The sequence below is a fragment of the Anomalospiza imberbis genome, chromosome 9 (assembly GCF_031753505.1).
Source record: "Anomalospiza imberbis isolate Cuckoo-Finch-1a 21T00152 chromosome 9, ASM3175350v1, whole genome shotgun sequence".
Classification (NCBI taxonomy): domain Eukaryota; kingdom Metazoa; phylum Chordata; class Aves; order Passeriformes; family Viduidae; genus Anomalospiza; species Anomalospiza imberbis.
Genome location: NC_089689.1, coordinates 17250037 through 17266473, shown reverse-complemented (window position 1 = coordinate 17266473; position 16437 = coordinate 17250037). Strand labels below are relative to the sequence as shown.

At 40.6% G+C, this 16437-nt stretch overlaps 1 long non-coding RNA gene across 2 annotated transcripts; it reads right to left on the bottom strand.

Annotated features, from left to right (window-relative positions):
- Positions 1 to 7495: 7495 nt before the first annotated feature.
- Positions 7496 to 15204, bottom strand: LOC137479459 (uncharacterized). 2 transcript variants are annotated; one of them, XR_011002269.1, is made up of 5 exons: positions 15044 to 15204; positions 12475 to 12626; positions 9046 to 9264; positions 8351 to 8601; positions 7496 to 8256 (listed from the first exon to the last, which is right to left on the bottom strand). It is a non-coding gene; the product is annotated as an uncharacterized lncRNA (long non-coding RNA). The 2 variants fall into 2 exon arrangements; XR_011002268.1 differs by having other exon boundaries at positions 7496 to 8601.
- Between the last annotated feature and the right edge of the window lie 1233 nt (positions 15205 to 16437).

Below are 16437 nucleotides of genomic sequence, written 5' to 3'. Positions count from 1 at the left end.
TAAGTCCAATATTCTCTTTACATATAGCTTTGAGGAAAGTGCTTTGTTGGAGGATTCAGTGCAAGTAATCACAAGCATTAAGCAAAGTGATCTCAAGGAAAGGAGATTCATCAGAAAATCCAGGACCATAAAAGGGGAATTTTGAGGCATGGGGTGTTCACAAACAACCACCAAAGACACTCAAAAAACCTCATATTCAAATAAGTTAATGGAAACAATTAGCATCTATATATGTATTCAGGAAATGTAATGAATATGTAGTAAATGTGATGAATATGCATTAGTTCCATGGATATAACCTGGCCTGTTAGGTTGCTCTTCATGAATGCTTTGAGGAGAAATCCCCATGCATCCAGCACTGCTAATAAACTAATGCCAGCTTTCTAACCTAGTGAATTTATTGGGAGACTTTATTTCCTGGTTTTTGGTGACAGGAAGACATTGATGATTATTTTTCTGTTTTTACTTCAAAAGCTAGGGTGTTATAGACTAGATCAAGAAACTAAAAAAAAAAAAAAAAAAATTACTGACAGAATGCAGTAGACAGAATGACTATTGTGACTAGAGACACCACCACAGAGAAATAGCAGTGATTGGGATATACAATATTTATTTTTAATAGATTGTAGTTATATATCCTGTCTTAAATTCAGTTGTCCACCCAAGTTGGCAAATTTCACTTATTTTCTGAATATTTTCAGTATAAGAAAGTGGTAACATAGGACACAAGTAGTACATTAGCATTTTCACTGTTAGGGTCACCAAGTAGACAGAACAATGCTCTGTGTTCCATCCAAGGGATGGAACTGCAAAAGAAAATGGGCCTTGTAGGTTTCCCTGCCACAAACACAGCTGTGATAAACCTCCCTACATCTCTCACACATTGCTTCCCCTGCTTCCAGATTCTCTTTCATTCAGCATTTCTGGTTTTCAAAGGTCGCCTTAAGAATGGAAAAATGCTGAGTAAGGTCAAAATCAGCCTTTCAAAAGTCAAGAAAATGTAACTTCAGGGACAAAGTATACTCCTGCCATACATATTGGAAATAAAGCCATTTCTCTCAGTTATGAGCAGACCATAACTACCTCTCCAGGCAGGTGAAAAAGAATATGGGGCAATATGCTGACTACTTCTTGCTGTGTCAGAAGGACGTTCTATCAGCGTGCAGAAATCCTGATTATTGTTTTGGCTTTTGGTACCTTTGCAAAAGCACTTAATTTTTTTTTTTTTTAATAACTGATTTTTTTAAATGTTATTTGGGTTGTAGGAAACCATTCCTTGCCGTGCAGAAGAAAACTTCCATTTTATCACTCAGGTTAATGCAAAGACTTTGGATCTTTATACTTGAGCTTTGCCACAGGTGCACTCCGAGGAGGAAGCAGACTTACACAGAATATGTTAGTGGTAATGGCAAGCGGGACAACAGACCTTGCTCACAGGAAGGATTAAGCTCCTGGAGCTTTAAAACATAATACAGGCATGGGTGGTGCTGAATTCCCTTTGTCCATTTGATCTTAGCAGCTGTTCCTGAAGTTGATGCTATTCAAAGGAGAACTCCCCAAGCACTCTGCCGTGCATCATGGATCAGGTTTGGTTTATGTTTTTTTAAAAGGCTGGCCAGGAAAGGAAAAGTCTTTGTGGGATGCATTCAGGCAAAAAATCACAAAATTTTACCTTATGAAAAACTGTAGTCCAACACAATCCTTCACTGATAATCATCAGTTTTGGTATAACATAGTCTTTGTAAACTGGAGTGAGAAGTAAAACCCAGCTTTCTAAAGTGATTCTTAACAGGGTGACATAAGGAGGATTTTGGTACAGAGAAAGGGTGGTATCTTTGGAAGCTTGGGGTCCTCAGGGATACAGTAAAGGGTAACATCAACTATTTCCTGTATTCTCTTGAGTAATATCATAAATATCATGTAGTGGATGTCAGGTCTTTGACAATAATCCAAATTGTAAGAGTAACTCCTTAAACAGTTTTTTCCCTTCTTTATTTGGGCTTGCTTGAGTCTAATCAACTGAATTATCTGGAATCTCCTTTTATTTTGTTTTATAATTCAGTTTAAAAATAACCAAACAACTTGTGTTATTTCATAGCTGTTCCACTCTGTCTGGAGTGTTTAGACTGTTAGCCTAAAAACTGATTGTAGTTCAATTTCTTTTACAAACATACTTTATAGAATAAATTATTGAAGAAATCTTGAAGATGTATTTATAATTTCTTCTTTGTAATTATTTGCTAAAAATTGGGATTAAGAATTGTAATGGGAAAAAAAATTAAAGAACCAGAGGAAACTGCTTTATGAAGTGAAATATACAAAATACCTCTCAAAACTTAAATTCAAGCTGGATTAAACCGTAACATGAACAGTAAGACAACAGGCTCCTACAATTCAGAAAGCGAGGGGCTGATCCACAGGTTGTTTGCATTTCAATTCAAACTCATCTTCTTAAGTACATTCAGAAATGCTGTTTGCTGGAGTGGTTTCTATAGCAGTGTCCTGCTTGATTACAAATCAGCAGGGCTGATGAAGCCTGGGCGAGCAGAAGCTCATTAAAATGTCTGATCTGGTTATGCAATAGGCTGGTGGCAGCCTGTGACTCCTTTATTGTCCCTTGGTGTAAGAACTGCATCTCGACAAAGCCCAGCTCACAGGGCTTTCGTGTCTCTTTGTGGAGATGTGTAAAAATAACCTCATAAGCCAGTCAGTGGGTTGTGCTATGCACCAGTAAGAGCTTTAAGGTCTGCTCTGAGTTCCAACTCACACATTAGAAGCTCCAGTCATGCAGTGATCTTAATGGATGTCTCTGGAGCCCATCGGGGGCTCCAAAGATGCAGAGACCTACAGCAGGTTACAGGACTTTCCATTCTTAAGCCCACCTGTGTGATCCATTCCCTCCTCTCCCCCAGTGTCCCACTACATGAGAGTCACTTGGCTCAGTATTTAAAACATATTCAACTTCTGGCAGAAAGTTTCTTCTGCTCCTGCACTTGGACAGTGAAATTTCAGACTCATCCCTGTTAAGTTAAATAAAGCAGAGAGAAAGATGTCTATCTCTCCCCGGGAGTTTGACCAAGTACACCAACAGTCACAAAAATATCCACAGATGAGATTGTGTTCTTACCTGTTAGAGTAACAAGTCTTTGTGCCAAGCCAAAGCCATGGAAAGCAAACTAAACTTCAGGAATCCAAGTGGGTGCAAAACAAAAAGGATGCTGACTCCACTGGAAAGAAACCACAGCCAAAACCGTTGAACAAGAGTGCCTCAGGGTGAGTGACAAGATGCCAACTAAGACATAGACTGCCACTACTTCACTGCTCCTCCCCAAAATTGTCTACACAGTTATGCTTTTGCACAGGCCCTGGTTTTTATTGTATCCTCATCTGAGTCAGTTCAGCTCATTAACTCTATTTATTTTAATTTTTTGGTTGGGCGAGAGTTCCAGCAGCTTAGCAGGTGAATTGGCTCACAGGGTGTTCCAAATATGCTGGAGCAAGTACAAAACAATCTAGGACAGAAGAACGAGAAAAGAAAGAACAGGGAGAGTGCGGCGAGCGCTGGTCCAGGACGGTCAGGACAGATGGAGACGAGAGATCTCTAGAGCCCGGTCTTAGGATATATGGTTTATTGTGGGGTCCTGCTCGGAGCTGCCAGGTGCAGCCCAAAGCAGGCCCCAAGGAGTGGGGGCAGGGCAAGATAGCGAGAGAGTTCCAAGAGAGAGGGAGGCAAAAGATGGAGAAGAAGAAGATGGAGAAAAAGAAGAAAGATGGTCCCGGCTTCTTGGATACACCTTATCAAGGGGGCTTGAAAGTGGCTGCAGAAAAGGACTTTGGACCAATGGGATTACAGATACCTCATACTTCAGGGGAGGGTTACAAGTGCAAGATAAACTCTACATTTTTGAAGAATGAGACAGAACACTTTATCTGACCCTTTGCTTTGTCTGTGGATCAAAAAAGGGAGTTAATCTTCCACCAGCTACACCACTGCCCACCAGCTACTTAGCAACCAAGGTCTGTCATCTCAAAGCTCGTTTTCATCTCAAACTGGCTTGCATTCTCTGCACTTTCCCAACCCCCCGCTAGGCAATCGTACCTATAAGGCCTTCTTGTTTCATCTTCCCCAACAGGAGAGGAATGGGACTCCACAGTTTTAGTGCCAATGATGCATTAGATACTAATCCCTTTCAGGGACCCACAACCACACGTTTCTTTTTGCAACCTTATTTCTGATTAAAGATGGGAGCAGATATTTCCCTCATTTAACTATCTCCACACATAATAAGGGTACCATAGGCACTCAGTTTTTTCTTCCATTTTGGGAGGCAGGCACCAGGTAAGCTTTCACTGAATTTACCCCAAAGACCTTTGGAGGAAGATAAAACATCAACTGGCTACAATGCCTGCAGCAACTCAGGTTCCCTTCTGAAATTGTTCAGACAGTTGTTCAAGGTACCTCTTCCATGAAGTAAGGAGCAGCACAGACAATGCCATTTAGTTTAACTGTTTTGAAGAGTTTCAGTGATGCAGATATTTCATGACAAATTTTGATGTTAGTAGCTATAGCAACTCATGCCATGAAACAGCTGTTCTCCTTCCCACCTTATCCTGTACTACACATACATCATCTTTGGGGAATATGTGCAATATTTTACATGTCTGCTTCAATCTCCATCTGAAAAAGCTTCACAAAAATTTGTTCAGCATCTCACACTTGTGAAATATCACTATAGGCAGGGCCAAATGTCACTGAATCTTGTGCATCTAACTGCTCTCCATCATTAGACCAGCTGCTGAAATAGTTGTGCAAATGCCATTACCAAACACTAAGGCACTCAAAAGTATTTGAAATCGTTTTGGTGTATTTGTAAAGGAGGAAGAGCCAAAGGTAGAACCAGGGAAATGAAGAGAATCTGCCACAGTTTGTGAAAAGCAGCAAAATAGCATTTTGGGGGAAAGCAATAATTGAAGTGTGTTAGTTTGGTGCCTGCAGAAACAGTGTGTGGTTTATCTGATCTCACACTCGTCTCACACCAGGAGTGGTGTTAATTTTAAACATGTGGGAAATTGAGAACCAAAGTATTAAGTGTATCTTTAGGGAAACCCACTCCATAACCAAAGGCTGCAATTTATTTTCTTAGTTCCAATTTCAGACCATTAGAACATTAAATTTCAATAAAAATATGCCCCTGACACAGCTGAGTTTACCATTTGTTTTTCAGTCCTATGAAGCAGCACAGGCCTCAGAGCAACCAGGACCCTGCACGTAAATACAAATCTCCTTCCTTGAGAAAATTTACTGTAGCATAATTTACTGACTTGTAAAAGAAGAATTAAAAGCTTTTTACACAGTGCTACTATCAACCATACAGTGAATTATTTAAGAAAATAACACTTCTAGAATCATATTTTGCTGTTCTTTCAGTCTGATGCCCACAAAGCAACACAAAGTGTTAGAAAAGCAGCATAAAGTAATCATTTCAATCGTCCCTCTTTAGCTGATCTCTGATTAGCTTGCAGAGCCATTAAACTGCAGTTGTCCACACAGAACACAGCTGATACTCCAGTTTTTAAGCATTCTCAGCTGCAACTAGTTTTGAACAATGCTTCTCCCAAGAGAGGTGCTTCATATCACTCCACTGGAGTGTCTGAGCAAGGGTGAGTTAAAGACACTTAAATCAAAATCCTTTCTTTTTTCTTTCAGGATGAGCTCAGCAAAAATGTAGGAAACAATTGTGTATGTGATTCTCTATCACTCTTCCATCTGGCGAGAGCTGATGCTTGGGAGCCTATGTACAACTTAAACTTCACGTGCACAAGTTGCCATCACCTGTATTAGGGAAATGAAATTTCAAGACAGATTACCAGCTGAAAAACTCCTTAACTATTTAACAAAAATGCAATATTCAAGTTAATATCTTTAAATATAATCAAACGCTTATGGTTTAAAATAAATTTGAGGCACAACAGTATGGAAGTGCGCAGTATCTCTCAGATGTCCTTGCCCAGACATGCTGTCTCTGCTGAGAGCTGGCCTGCCTCTTGCACACTGTGCCTGCAGCAGAAAGGCAAAGGCCAAACCAAAACTGAAGAACTTGATTTTAAATCTAAATGTTTAAAGACAATAAGAAAGTCTTGGTAATGTGAGTTGTTTTCTTCTTAGTTCTTGATCTGAAGCCTGCACAAAGAATCTTCTCATTCACCAGCACATAGAGTCTAAACACAATAAATACAGCTGGTACACTAACTCTGTCTAGAACTGGAAAGACAATGATGAGTAACTTGTTCTTACCAGTCTTTAAGGTAATATTTTAAGAAAAGTTTTCTGTTATTTGAAGAACTAAAGTGAACTGCTTAAAAAACCCAGATTGAGGCCAGCAAATGGATGTTTAAAAATGTCCTTGAGTGAAATAATTTTTGCAAAATTGTTATCAGGAATTGCATTCCAGGAAACACCTGAATATTCCACTCCATAAGCTTAGGTTATTTCTTTGAATATCTGCAGAAATAACATCTAATCTTGTATGCTGTGGGAACAGTAACAAGTCTCTTATGCACTTCTGCAGTCAATGTCTAGGCTGTGATGTGGTCTAGAACACTTAGATGATGATGATGATGATGATGATTATTATTATATCAGGTTCCTTTTGACTGAAATCTGGTGTTCTGCATTATACAATTGGATTTACAAAAATTTAAACAGCGCCCTTTTGAAATGAAACCAAATAAATCCTTTTAAACATCTGCATTGGAGCATTAAAGGAATCCACAATGAATAAAAAAGGCATTTTTTCAAATAAAACTGATCATGCAGCATGGTGGGGAAGGTTTGTTGTCATATTGAAATCACTTGAACTGCTGAAAACTGCAAAAGAAAAAAATCATGTTGATTTGTTTTAGGTTCAATCATAAATTATGCTGTTATTTCTGGCTCCATATCCACATAGCTGGCAGTTATCTTTCCCTGGTGGCTCAAGTACATTTGCTGGAGTTTGAAAGGCAGTTGAAAAATGAGGTTAGGGATTCCTCAACTAGAATAAAGCAATTTTGATTTTAATTTCAAACATCCAGTATTTTGTGTGTGTGTGTGTGTGTGTGTGTGAAATTACCACATGTATGGGTTTCATGAGGAAAAAAACCCTGTATTTCCTTCTTATATTATCTGTAGGAAGGCAAGGAAAGGGAAAAACTTCTTTTTAGTTGAACAGTGAGGCCAGCATATAACATAATTCCCTGATTTAGTGCAGAGTTTTAGAGCAGAGGATTACTACCTGCAGTTGTTTTCTTCACCTCTTGCTGGAGGTGACTGCCTCTGGAATATCAAGTAGAGCAGTCTATTGGAATGTCTATTCCTTCTTGACAGAGTTATCTCCTGGAAATGAGAAAAATCTACACATGGCTCCATGGCACAGCCAGTGAGGGATTAATGGTTGATGTGTGGAGAACTTGCACGGGAAAATGACTGAGGAAAAGCTGGCAGCTCACACTTTTACTAGAGCAGGGCTCAGTGCCAGCTCCAAGTGGGAATTTAATCATGGAAAACATCAGCATGAGACAGCACACGGATCCAGTGTTGTAGGATGCAAGCGTGGGGCAGCACTACACCCTGTGTTTATCTCAAGGGTGAAAGGAAAGCCCTTGCAGAGGAGAAGGCTGCAGAGCATTCATGGCAGCACCTCAGCACTGCTCCTTGTCCTGAGAGCCACAGGGCTTCCCCGTGGGCTCCCAGAGGTCACAGATCTTGACAAGCTGCACACAGACCTGAGGATGGTGAGAAATACAGCAATCCATGTCCTATGATTCTTCAGACCAGCAGGACGGGTCTGGCTTCAAATATATATATATATACAGTTTAAAATATTAAAAACAGTAAAGAGATTTTAAAAGCAAGATAACCCAGACCCACTCATGTAGAGAAATTTTCACAATGTTGTAACGTTGTCGTCTTCTAACCTTAATGTCTCTGTGACATCCAACACTGAGTTTATCATGGACAGAGGCTCTGAGCATCCCTGCAGCCTCTGCCAGCTGGGGATCACAGTACCATGACCATCTTCCCAGTTCAGGTCTCTGAATTGTTAGAGGCTAATGTTAGGTCATTCATCTCTTCCTCTTTTCCTGAATAATGCCTAAATATCCTGCATGATGAGAGTATGGATTTGGAATTGCTTATCTTTAGTCAAAACATGGAGGTAGTCTGCCAGGGCCTTCAAAGGGAGAGACTGGTGCTGTGATTCCTGCAGGGAAGGGGCTCTGAGCCCGGAGAAAAATCAAATTTCTAAGCGCATTAAAAGGCATTAATAATTTCAAATCGGATTGCTTGTTTTCTACAGAAAATTGCACATACCAGTGCTATTTGAGCTCTCCTCTTTGGGATAGTAAGCCTGTCAGAATATGACAACACTGCACTTCATTTCAGTGGAACAATAGTGGCATCCAGTGGTCAATCAGCAAATTCAAAGCCCTGCTTCTCCAGGGTTTTGCTGGGATACTGTGATCTGTTCATACACCTCATAGCCTGTCCTTGCTTTCTTTTTTTTTTTTTTTTGAATGGTGGTAGATAGTACTTTTCCTTGAAAATTGAGTGTATTTGCATTGCTGTAGAAAGAGTAAAATACATTTTCTAAAGTTCAATAGTTAAAATGTTAATTGTCCAAGGCCCTATTGCAGTTGGCAAGTAACTGTAGGGAGAGTAGAGTTGGCCTTGATGCGAACACATTTGCCCTAAAGGCCCTGTTCTTGTGACGAATGAGGTCAAACAAACAGTAATACATCATTGCAGCTGTCTTCTGTGTTTGGGTCCTCTGGCTGTCTGGAGGAAGATCTGTGTGCAGATTTATAAATCGTCAGAATTAATACTTAGGTTGCTGTAAGTCCTTGGGAACTCATTTTGTCATGTCACTGAAGTCAGTTGCATCCTATCTCCTTACTAGCCATTTCACTATTGGGAAAATGTGTTGTGTGGCTTTATACCATTTCTTCCTAGACTGAAATCATGTTTTAAGATAATATGATTTGCCCTATTTGGTTTTAGAGTTTCACCTTTAAACTGTGGATGGAGAGCTTCCATTCACATCAGGCTGATCATCTTAATGCCTATTGCCTCTGTTCCTGCACCAAAAGAAAGGGGGTGTTCACTCCACCAGAACTCCAAGTAGCCCATTTACATCCATCTTCTGTTTTCTCCATTTAGATTTCAGCCAAAGCAATGAACCTAGCCCTGACTCAGTGATGACAAAATATTTGACTGCAGTCTCAGTCCTGCAGGAAAAAAAAAAGCTGTAAATGACATCCTGTGATAACTAGGGGGAAAATGTAATAAAATTACTCTAACATCTTGCAACAAGCATAATATTTTTCCCATCCCATATAATCCTGACAAAAGTTTAAAGATTCAAATAGGGAACTTGGTTTTGAATTATGTAACTTGATTGTCATATATGCATATCAGCCAAGGGGAAAACAAAATACTTAAAAACCTGGATTCAGGTCTCTGCAGTGTAGATATTGATATACCATCCATGATTACCACGAGTAATTGTGAATGTTGTGAATGCATCTTTCCAATTTCCACCTTAAAAACTAAATTCAGTTTTTACTTTCATTGAAAATAATAACATAAAATATGTTGAAGCTCTCCATCTGCCTGTGTTGATAGCATTCATGTCTATCCTAAATATGTCAAATAAAAGTTCTATAGTGTTTACCCATTTCAGGTTTATACTTTTTTTAAACAGCATTTGTGCTACTTGACAAATACAGAAATACAATTAATCATAATTAGGTGGTGTGACATCTGACAAAAAAACTGAGTTATCTTCTTTGAGAAGTTTAGAAAAGTTTACTATCCTGTAATTTAATCATATGACTGTCATGTGATAGGAGGGGCATCATACGGAGGGGAGAGGGGGAATATTCAGTTGTGGTTAGTAGATGCTTTCTGCCCAACAAAAGGATGTCTTCTATCTCAAATGTTTTGTGCATTTTATTTAGGCTTATGAAATTCCCAGTTCTGATTTTGTTCAGGTTTGCCTATTTTTCCCTCCCTGCTTTCAAATGTGTAAGGTCCCAACTCAGTCCCCATTGAAGTGATTGTAGACTCCCACTGACTGCAGAGGGAATTGGATTAAATCTCTAAAACAACAATTACATGCCTAATTGCTTTTTACTGCTCACTTAAAAATGCATTCTTTGAAACACTACCAATATTTGTAAGGGCTGAAGGCTTAATGTGCCAAACTATTTAGGTTATTTGGAGACCTATTTTCTACCAGTGCCTGGGGATTTAAATAAATGCTATAAAAGAGTGTTACTTACATTATGCATTTATAATAGAAGTGTTTATGTTGCATCATTATTCTTCATATTGGTTTTCCTCTAAATGCCAAGAATTTTCTGCTTTGAAGTCATTGGGAGATCTGCCCCTGACTTCATCCAAACTGAAACTGGGAGCTAACGTGAGGAAAAGAGGTTACAGTTTTCAGATCATGCTGAAAGACAAATTTTGTGAAACACACTTCCTAGAACTCTGTGCTGTCTCTTCTGGCACCACGTGACACCCTTGCCCTGTGCATTCTCAGTGGACAGGCATTTTGTGTCTCCTGAGCATCGAGAGGCCACGTCTTAGTTTGGCAGTGGCTGTAAACAATAATTGAAGTGACTGTGCTGATTGGAGAGTGGCTCAGAGAACTTCCTCTTCTGCAAGTGGCAGCCTGCACCAGCTCAGCTCTCCCTGTCACAATCCTAATTCTGAAATATGAACCCCATACAATAATGGGTGTGAGAAGGTTATGCAGAAATTAATTAACCACCAGAGATCTTATACTTGACCCCTGAGCCTCTGAAAAAAGTAGTCACTGAAGGAAAACAGAGCAATCCTCTTCTATAAAATCTACTTGAAAGAAACAATATAATTAAAACAACCCTGAATCTCAAAAGCATGGCCTAGAGGAAGATTATAAAATCTGAATTTGGCTGCATGCCTAATGACTTTTACTGCAGAAGTGTTAGCTTCTTTCATCACCAGCCTCCCCTCTGAATGTGCAAACTCCATCTCTGCCACAGAGCTCTTCTGACTATAATTGACCAAATTCAGGCATCTTTCTAAACAGATAGAGCAGGAACACTCTGCACAGGCCTGGAAATACTGCTGAGGAGTGCTGTTAGGCACCATAAGGAGGCAAGTCAGATTTGGGAAATGGATTGAAATGGTTACAAAATTTTCTCTTTAATTTGACAGAGGATTGGCAAAGGACATGTTGAAAGCAAATAGCCTGAAATGCCATGAATCTACCCACAAATCAGCTGATCAGTACATAAAAATGAGCATGCCACAAATTAAGGTGGAGAGTACAAACATACTCTTAATTTCAGCAGTATTTCAATGTATGGTGATTGCAGATCAAGGGAGCGAGATTTTTCAAGGAATTAAAAGTGTATACCTCAATTTGCTACAATATATTGACATGCTCAAGACTCAGATTTCAAATAATTTCAACATCATATCTTGACATGCTACAGTAATAAAAAAAATTATGCTAGTTTCTGGTGGACAATGCTGTTTCTCTAAAGCTAATATAAAAGTAAAAAATTACTCTTCTACTAATTCAATAAAGTTAAATAACTTGAAAGCAACCTATTAAAATATCTCAAGATTAAGACTGGCATATAAGAACTCTGGTTTTGCAGGACTCTTGGATTTTCTTTTTCTTGGCAATTTTTTTTTTTTTAGAAGGTTTTTCCGCAAAACCATAGGGTGAGAAAATGGCTTCCAACTCTTACTTTCTTTGTTTTCAGCCCTGAATTTCACCCTGTGACTACAGGAACAATTTTTCCCTAAATGCTTTAAATGTTTTTACAGTTTAAATTCTCATGGTCAAGTTTATCTGCATAGCAAAATTTTCCTTGCCAGTATTGTTTGATTAGTAAGATGTTACTATGATGCTAGAGGCAAACATTTCCAGTACAATTAAGAACACTGTGAAACTAGGGCAAAGCTGAAGATTGCTGAACACAGCAAAGTGAAAGGACATTAGTGTGGGACATAACAATATTGAACTTTATCATATATTGGAATGGCAGTGGATCAAGCAAACACTTCTGGACTAATGGAAAATGGTTGTGCAACAGGACAGACATGATAAAAGAAAAGGTCAGTTGTGTCCATATGCCTGGTTAGTTAATGCAAACAATCCTCCTTCTCAATTCCATTTTCTTAGTGATGCTCTCCCTGTTGCTGGATCTGAAGAGCATCTGACTGCTGCAGCACTGTGGTCAGTCAGTGCAATGCAAAGAGAAGGGTTATATTTGACCAGATCATTTAAATACAAACTTGAACATAAAACTTCTACAAAATAAAACCAACAAAGGCCCATGTTCCACAAGCTGAGACATTACTAGCATTACTACTACTACCTAAGGTCCTCCCAGCAATTTTTCAATATAAGGAATGATGATTTTAGAGCCCATTACCCACCTTTCAGTGAGCTCAGGTCCATTTCCATGGCAACATGAGATGCAGCTGTCTGAAAAGTTGTTTTACAGAATGCTGTAATGTTAGGCTCCTGTGCAGGGCATGGCTGATGACAATCTACACAGCTGTAGGAATTAGTCTCTACTGCAGGCTTTTAAGTAAATGAAATAGAAAAAGAAATATCCTATTAATTGACTGGAGGTATGTGTTATTGTACAATTTAGCTTTTTAAAGATTTAATAGAAGAGGTCTTTGTAAGAGTGTCTATTGTCTAGAAAGTTCCAATACCTGCACTTTAGTTATAGCCCAAGCCTTTGCAGGAGAATCTTGACCTGATTCTTCTTTCTTTCTTTGGCTTGTCTCTTTGTTTGCTTAAAGTAAGTGCTTTTTCTATTTCCTTCAGCTCTGACTTGTTCACAGCCTTTGGCAGGGGATGACAGCCCATGTAATACCACGCATACTGAGTGCAAGGGGCAGTTGTTTGGCACGGTTTATAAGCTGGAATGTGGTGACTGACAGTAGATTGAACAGACTGTGGATGTGATGGGACAAATGGTCTCAGGAAGAATTTGTGCAATTTAATAAAGTTTCTATGAGAAAAATACTCAAACCTCTGGAAGATTCCCAAGTGTTCAACTAATGGAAAAGCCAGTACAGCCTTTTGAAAGGTACATGCCCTGCACACACTGCTTGCAGGGTGAACGGCAGCTGGATGTAGCTGTGGCCCTTGGAGCCATTCCAGATGCAGGGGAATGTCCTGCCCTTCCTGGAAGCCAAACAGCTGCCCTAGCTGACTGCCCTGCATATTAACACAAGAGGAAACCTGCCAAGCTCTAGCTTAACACACCAAGCTGTAAAATGTGGTGGCTCAGTGGAGCTGAGCATTCCCTTGAGCCACATCTCCCACTAAAACATTTGTCCATGGCAGGGGCCAGGTAGTCACCCAGGGGCTGTGGCTGCAGCACTCTGAATTGTGGCCATGAGCCCTGCTGGCATTGCTCTTTGCCAAAACGGCACCCTCACACCTTCCCCAGCTGCTGTGGCAGAGCAGTGATGGATGGTGCCAAGCGTGCAACAAGCAATCCATGGATTAGGCAGCTTTATTCTCCTAACAGGATTTTCTGCTTGCACAAGTTCCTGAAACACAGCACAGCCTGCTTCTACTCTGAGCATATTGAATTGTGAGGGACTAACTAGACACATATATGGGAGTGTGGCATAATACTGTGCAACATATGGCTGTTCTGGTCTGCCATGCCCAGATTCTGTCTAGCATAAATAGGCTCATTTCCTACTGACATCAAGTGTTGCTGTCTTACATTATTCTGTACTGAAGTCTAAAAGTGGATCTTGATCATCTCCCACATTATCAAACAGAAACTAGTTGTCCAAAGCAAGGCAAAATTCTCATAACAGCTTTAGCATATGCCACCACTCTTTCTCTGACAAGTGATTTTCCTCTCATTGCACTGACTGTCCTCTGATTCAGCAGATTACTAACTGGACAATGTAGAGAATGGGCCTCTTCCAAAAGCACACAGCAAGAAATAACTCAGTTTTGGCTTGCAGCTTGGTTGAAATGGTGCCAAAGCTGCCCCACACCTTGACCAGCTCCATTCCAGGTGAGAGAGAAGAAAAGTGATGCATAAGGGAGGCTGAAACTTGACTCCTGATTCACTCCCAGGGCCCCTGCTCTCCAAGAGCAGCCATGACAGGACGCAGCTCGTGATAGACGTCCACCATCTCCAGCAGACAGCTGTGTGTGTTGCCACTGACCCACAAGCACATTTTAGGGAATACAAGGCCATGATGACTCCCTTTATGTGATCAGCAGCAGATTCATGTTCTGCTTCCGGATAAGAGACCATCCTAGCTCCTCCTGCATGGGTGGTCTCCCCAGGATGTGAGGGCTAGGAGACCCAACAGTGGCTGGGCCCCAGGATGCTCTGCCACTTGCCCAGATGTAGCACAGAGCCTTGTAAGCTCTGCTTTGCCATCAGACTGCAGTACCACTGAAAACACATGAAAAACCCTTGCTTTTTCATGGCAAAAAGAAGTTTCTCCAGGATGGGACATACTTGGACATTCTTATTATTTTTCCTGCAGCTTTTCTGGTGGAGTAAGAGAGAAGCCACATCAGCTGTCAGTGAGATGACCTTTGGACTGATATTTTTCAAGTGGTCTGCTGTGTTGAATCCCTCAGTGTACTAATGGACCTAATGAACGAAACCTCTTGGAGGAAGCAGAGAACATCACAGTGAGAGGGGCATTTAAAATTAAATCTAATCAAGTGCTTGGGAATATACTGCCAGGAAGAGTTCTGCCTCAGAGTTGGTGCTGGTTCTACTCACCCTCTACCTGTTTTAATCTCCAAGAGCAGTTGCATTTGCCTTGGTTGGCAAAACCAGACCCATCTCACCCATGATTGTGGAGAGCAGCAAGAAGACAGCTCTACACCACCTGAGCCACAGCCTCATTCTGCTGGGCAGGAGGGGTTTCCTGCCCTAATACCCTCTCCTTCCAGGATGCTCTGTGTAGATTCGTTGCATTGCACCCCATCTCACCCACCTACAAGGTGCTGGTAAAGGAGGAGGATGCTCCAGGGTTTACCACTCCCAGTCCTGGTTCTGAGAAGATAATCCTTAACAACTCTGCCTTTGCTTTTTCCACGGGATTTGCTACTGGCAGTCATGAACCTCTGCTGATCTCCCATCTCAGCCTTCCACCAGCAGCCCTGAAGAGGAGAGGCTCATTAACTGTGTTATTTCTTTATGCCAAAAAAAAAATGCAAATAAACAGGAAACCTTTTATTTCCTAATGTACCCTGATGTGCCTAATGTACCCTATGGTTATCAACCGGATGTCTGCAGCACGTTCAGCCCTGGAGAGGAGAGGGTCATGAAGTATGTTATTTCTTTATGTCAAAAAATATGCAAGTAAACAGGCAAACCTCTAATGTACCCTAATGTGCCTAATGTACCCTATGGTTATTAACTGGATGTCTGCTGCTTTTAGTATCTGTTTTAAGCTGTTTTCTACAATTGTTTGGTCTGAAATGGGAGTGTGTAGGGCACAGCTTGGTTCATGGTGCTAAGATGATTTTTAATTACTGAGTGGCCTAGCACTCAGATGCTCAGAGCTATCTTTACTAATAAAACAGGTTATGTCTGTATCTCTCCTGCTGTAACTGCCTGGTATATAAAATCTTTTATTTTCCTTTTATTTTCTTAAACTGGGCTAAGAAAGAAGCCGGACCAAGCTCCTGCAGATCTGTGCTTTGGCTAAAACACCAGCAGCTATTGAGATTCCGTGACCAACCTGCATTCTGGTGCTGGTCAAAGTAACTGAGTGGAAGGCCATGTGGGGTTTGTTATGCTGTGGTTGCCATAGAATTATTTAAAAGGCATTTCATTTCAGGACAGCAAACTTCAAAAAACAACAGTAACAACATGAGTCTTTCACATTTTTCTTCAGTTACCCTTGCTCCTGTTTGTAAGTGCAAATATTTATATATGAGCCAGGATAGTTTATCCCTCCTGCCGCCTTAACAGCAACATAATATTACTTAGCAGATCGTGAGTTCCACTCACATAAAGACCTCAGCCCATTTCAGGAAAGAGTTTAGCTGTTAACCCCTTCAAGAAGTCCAGGGATTGTAAGATTATTATCTGCAGATAATGCTGCTCAGGAGCAGCAGTAGAACCAGCAGCGGAGCCTGGGAGCCGTGGTTGTGAGGTCTCGTGCTGTGGTTGCCAGCCTGCCTTACTCCCACTCCATCCTGCAAAGCTAGAAGGGTGAAAATTTTAAATCCCCAATTCAGCATCTGCAATAGCACAGGAAGATCCCAGAACACAGTACTGGATGAAACCTAAGGTTGTTCTGTTTAAGATGCATCTAACCACACCTGAGACTTCAACATGCACACTCATCTCTTTTTGAAGCACTCATTAGTGGTGCTTATC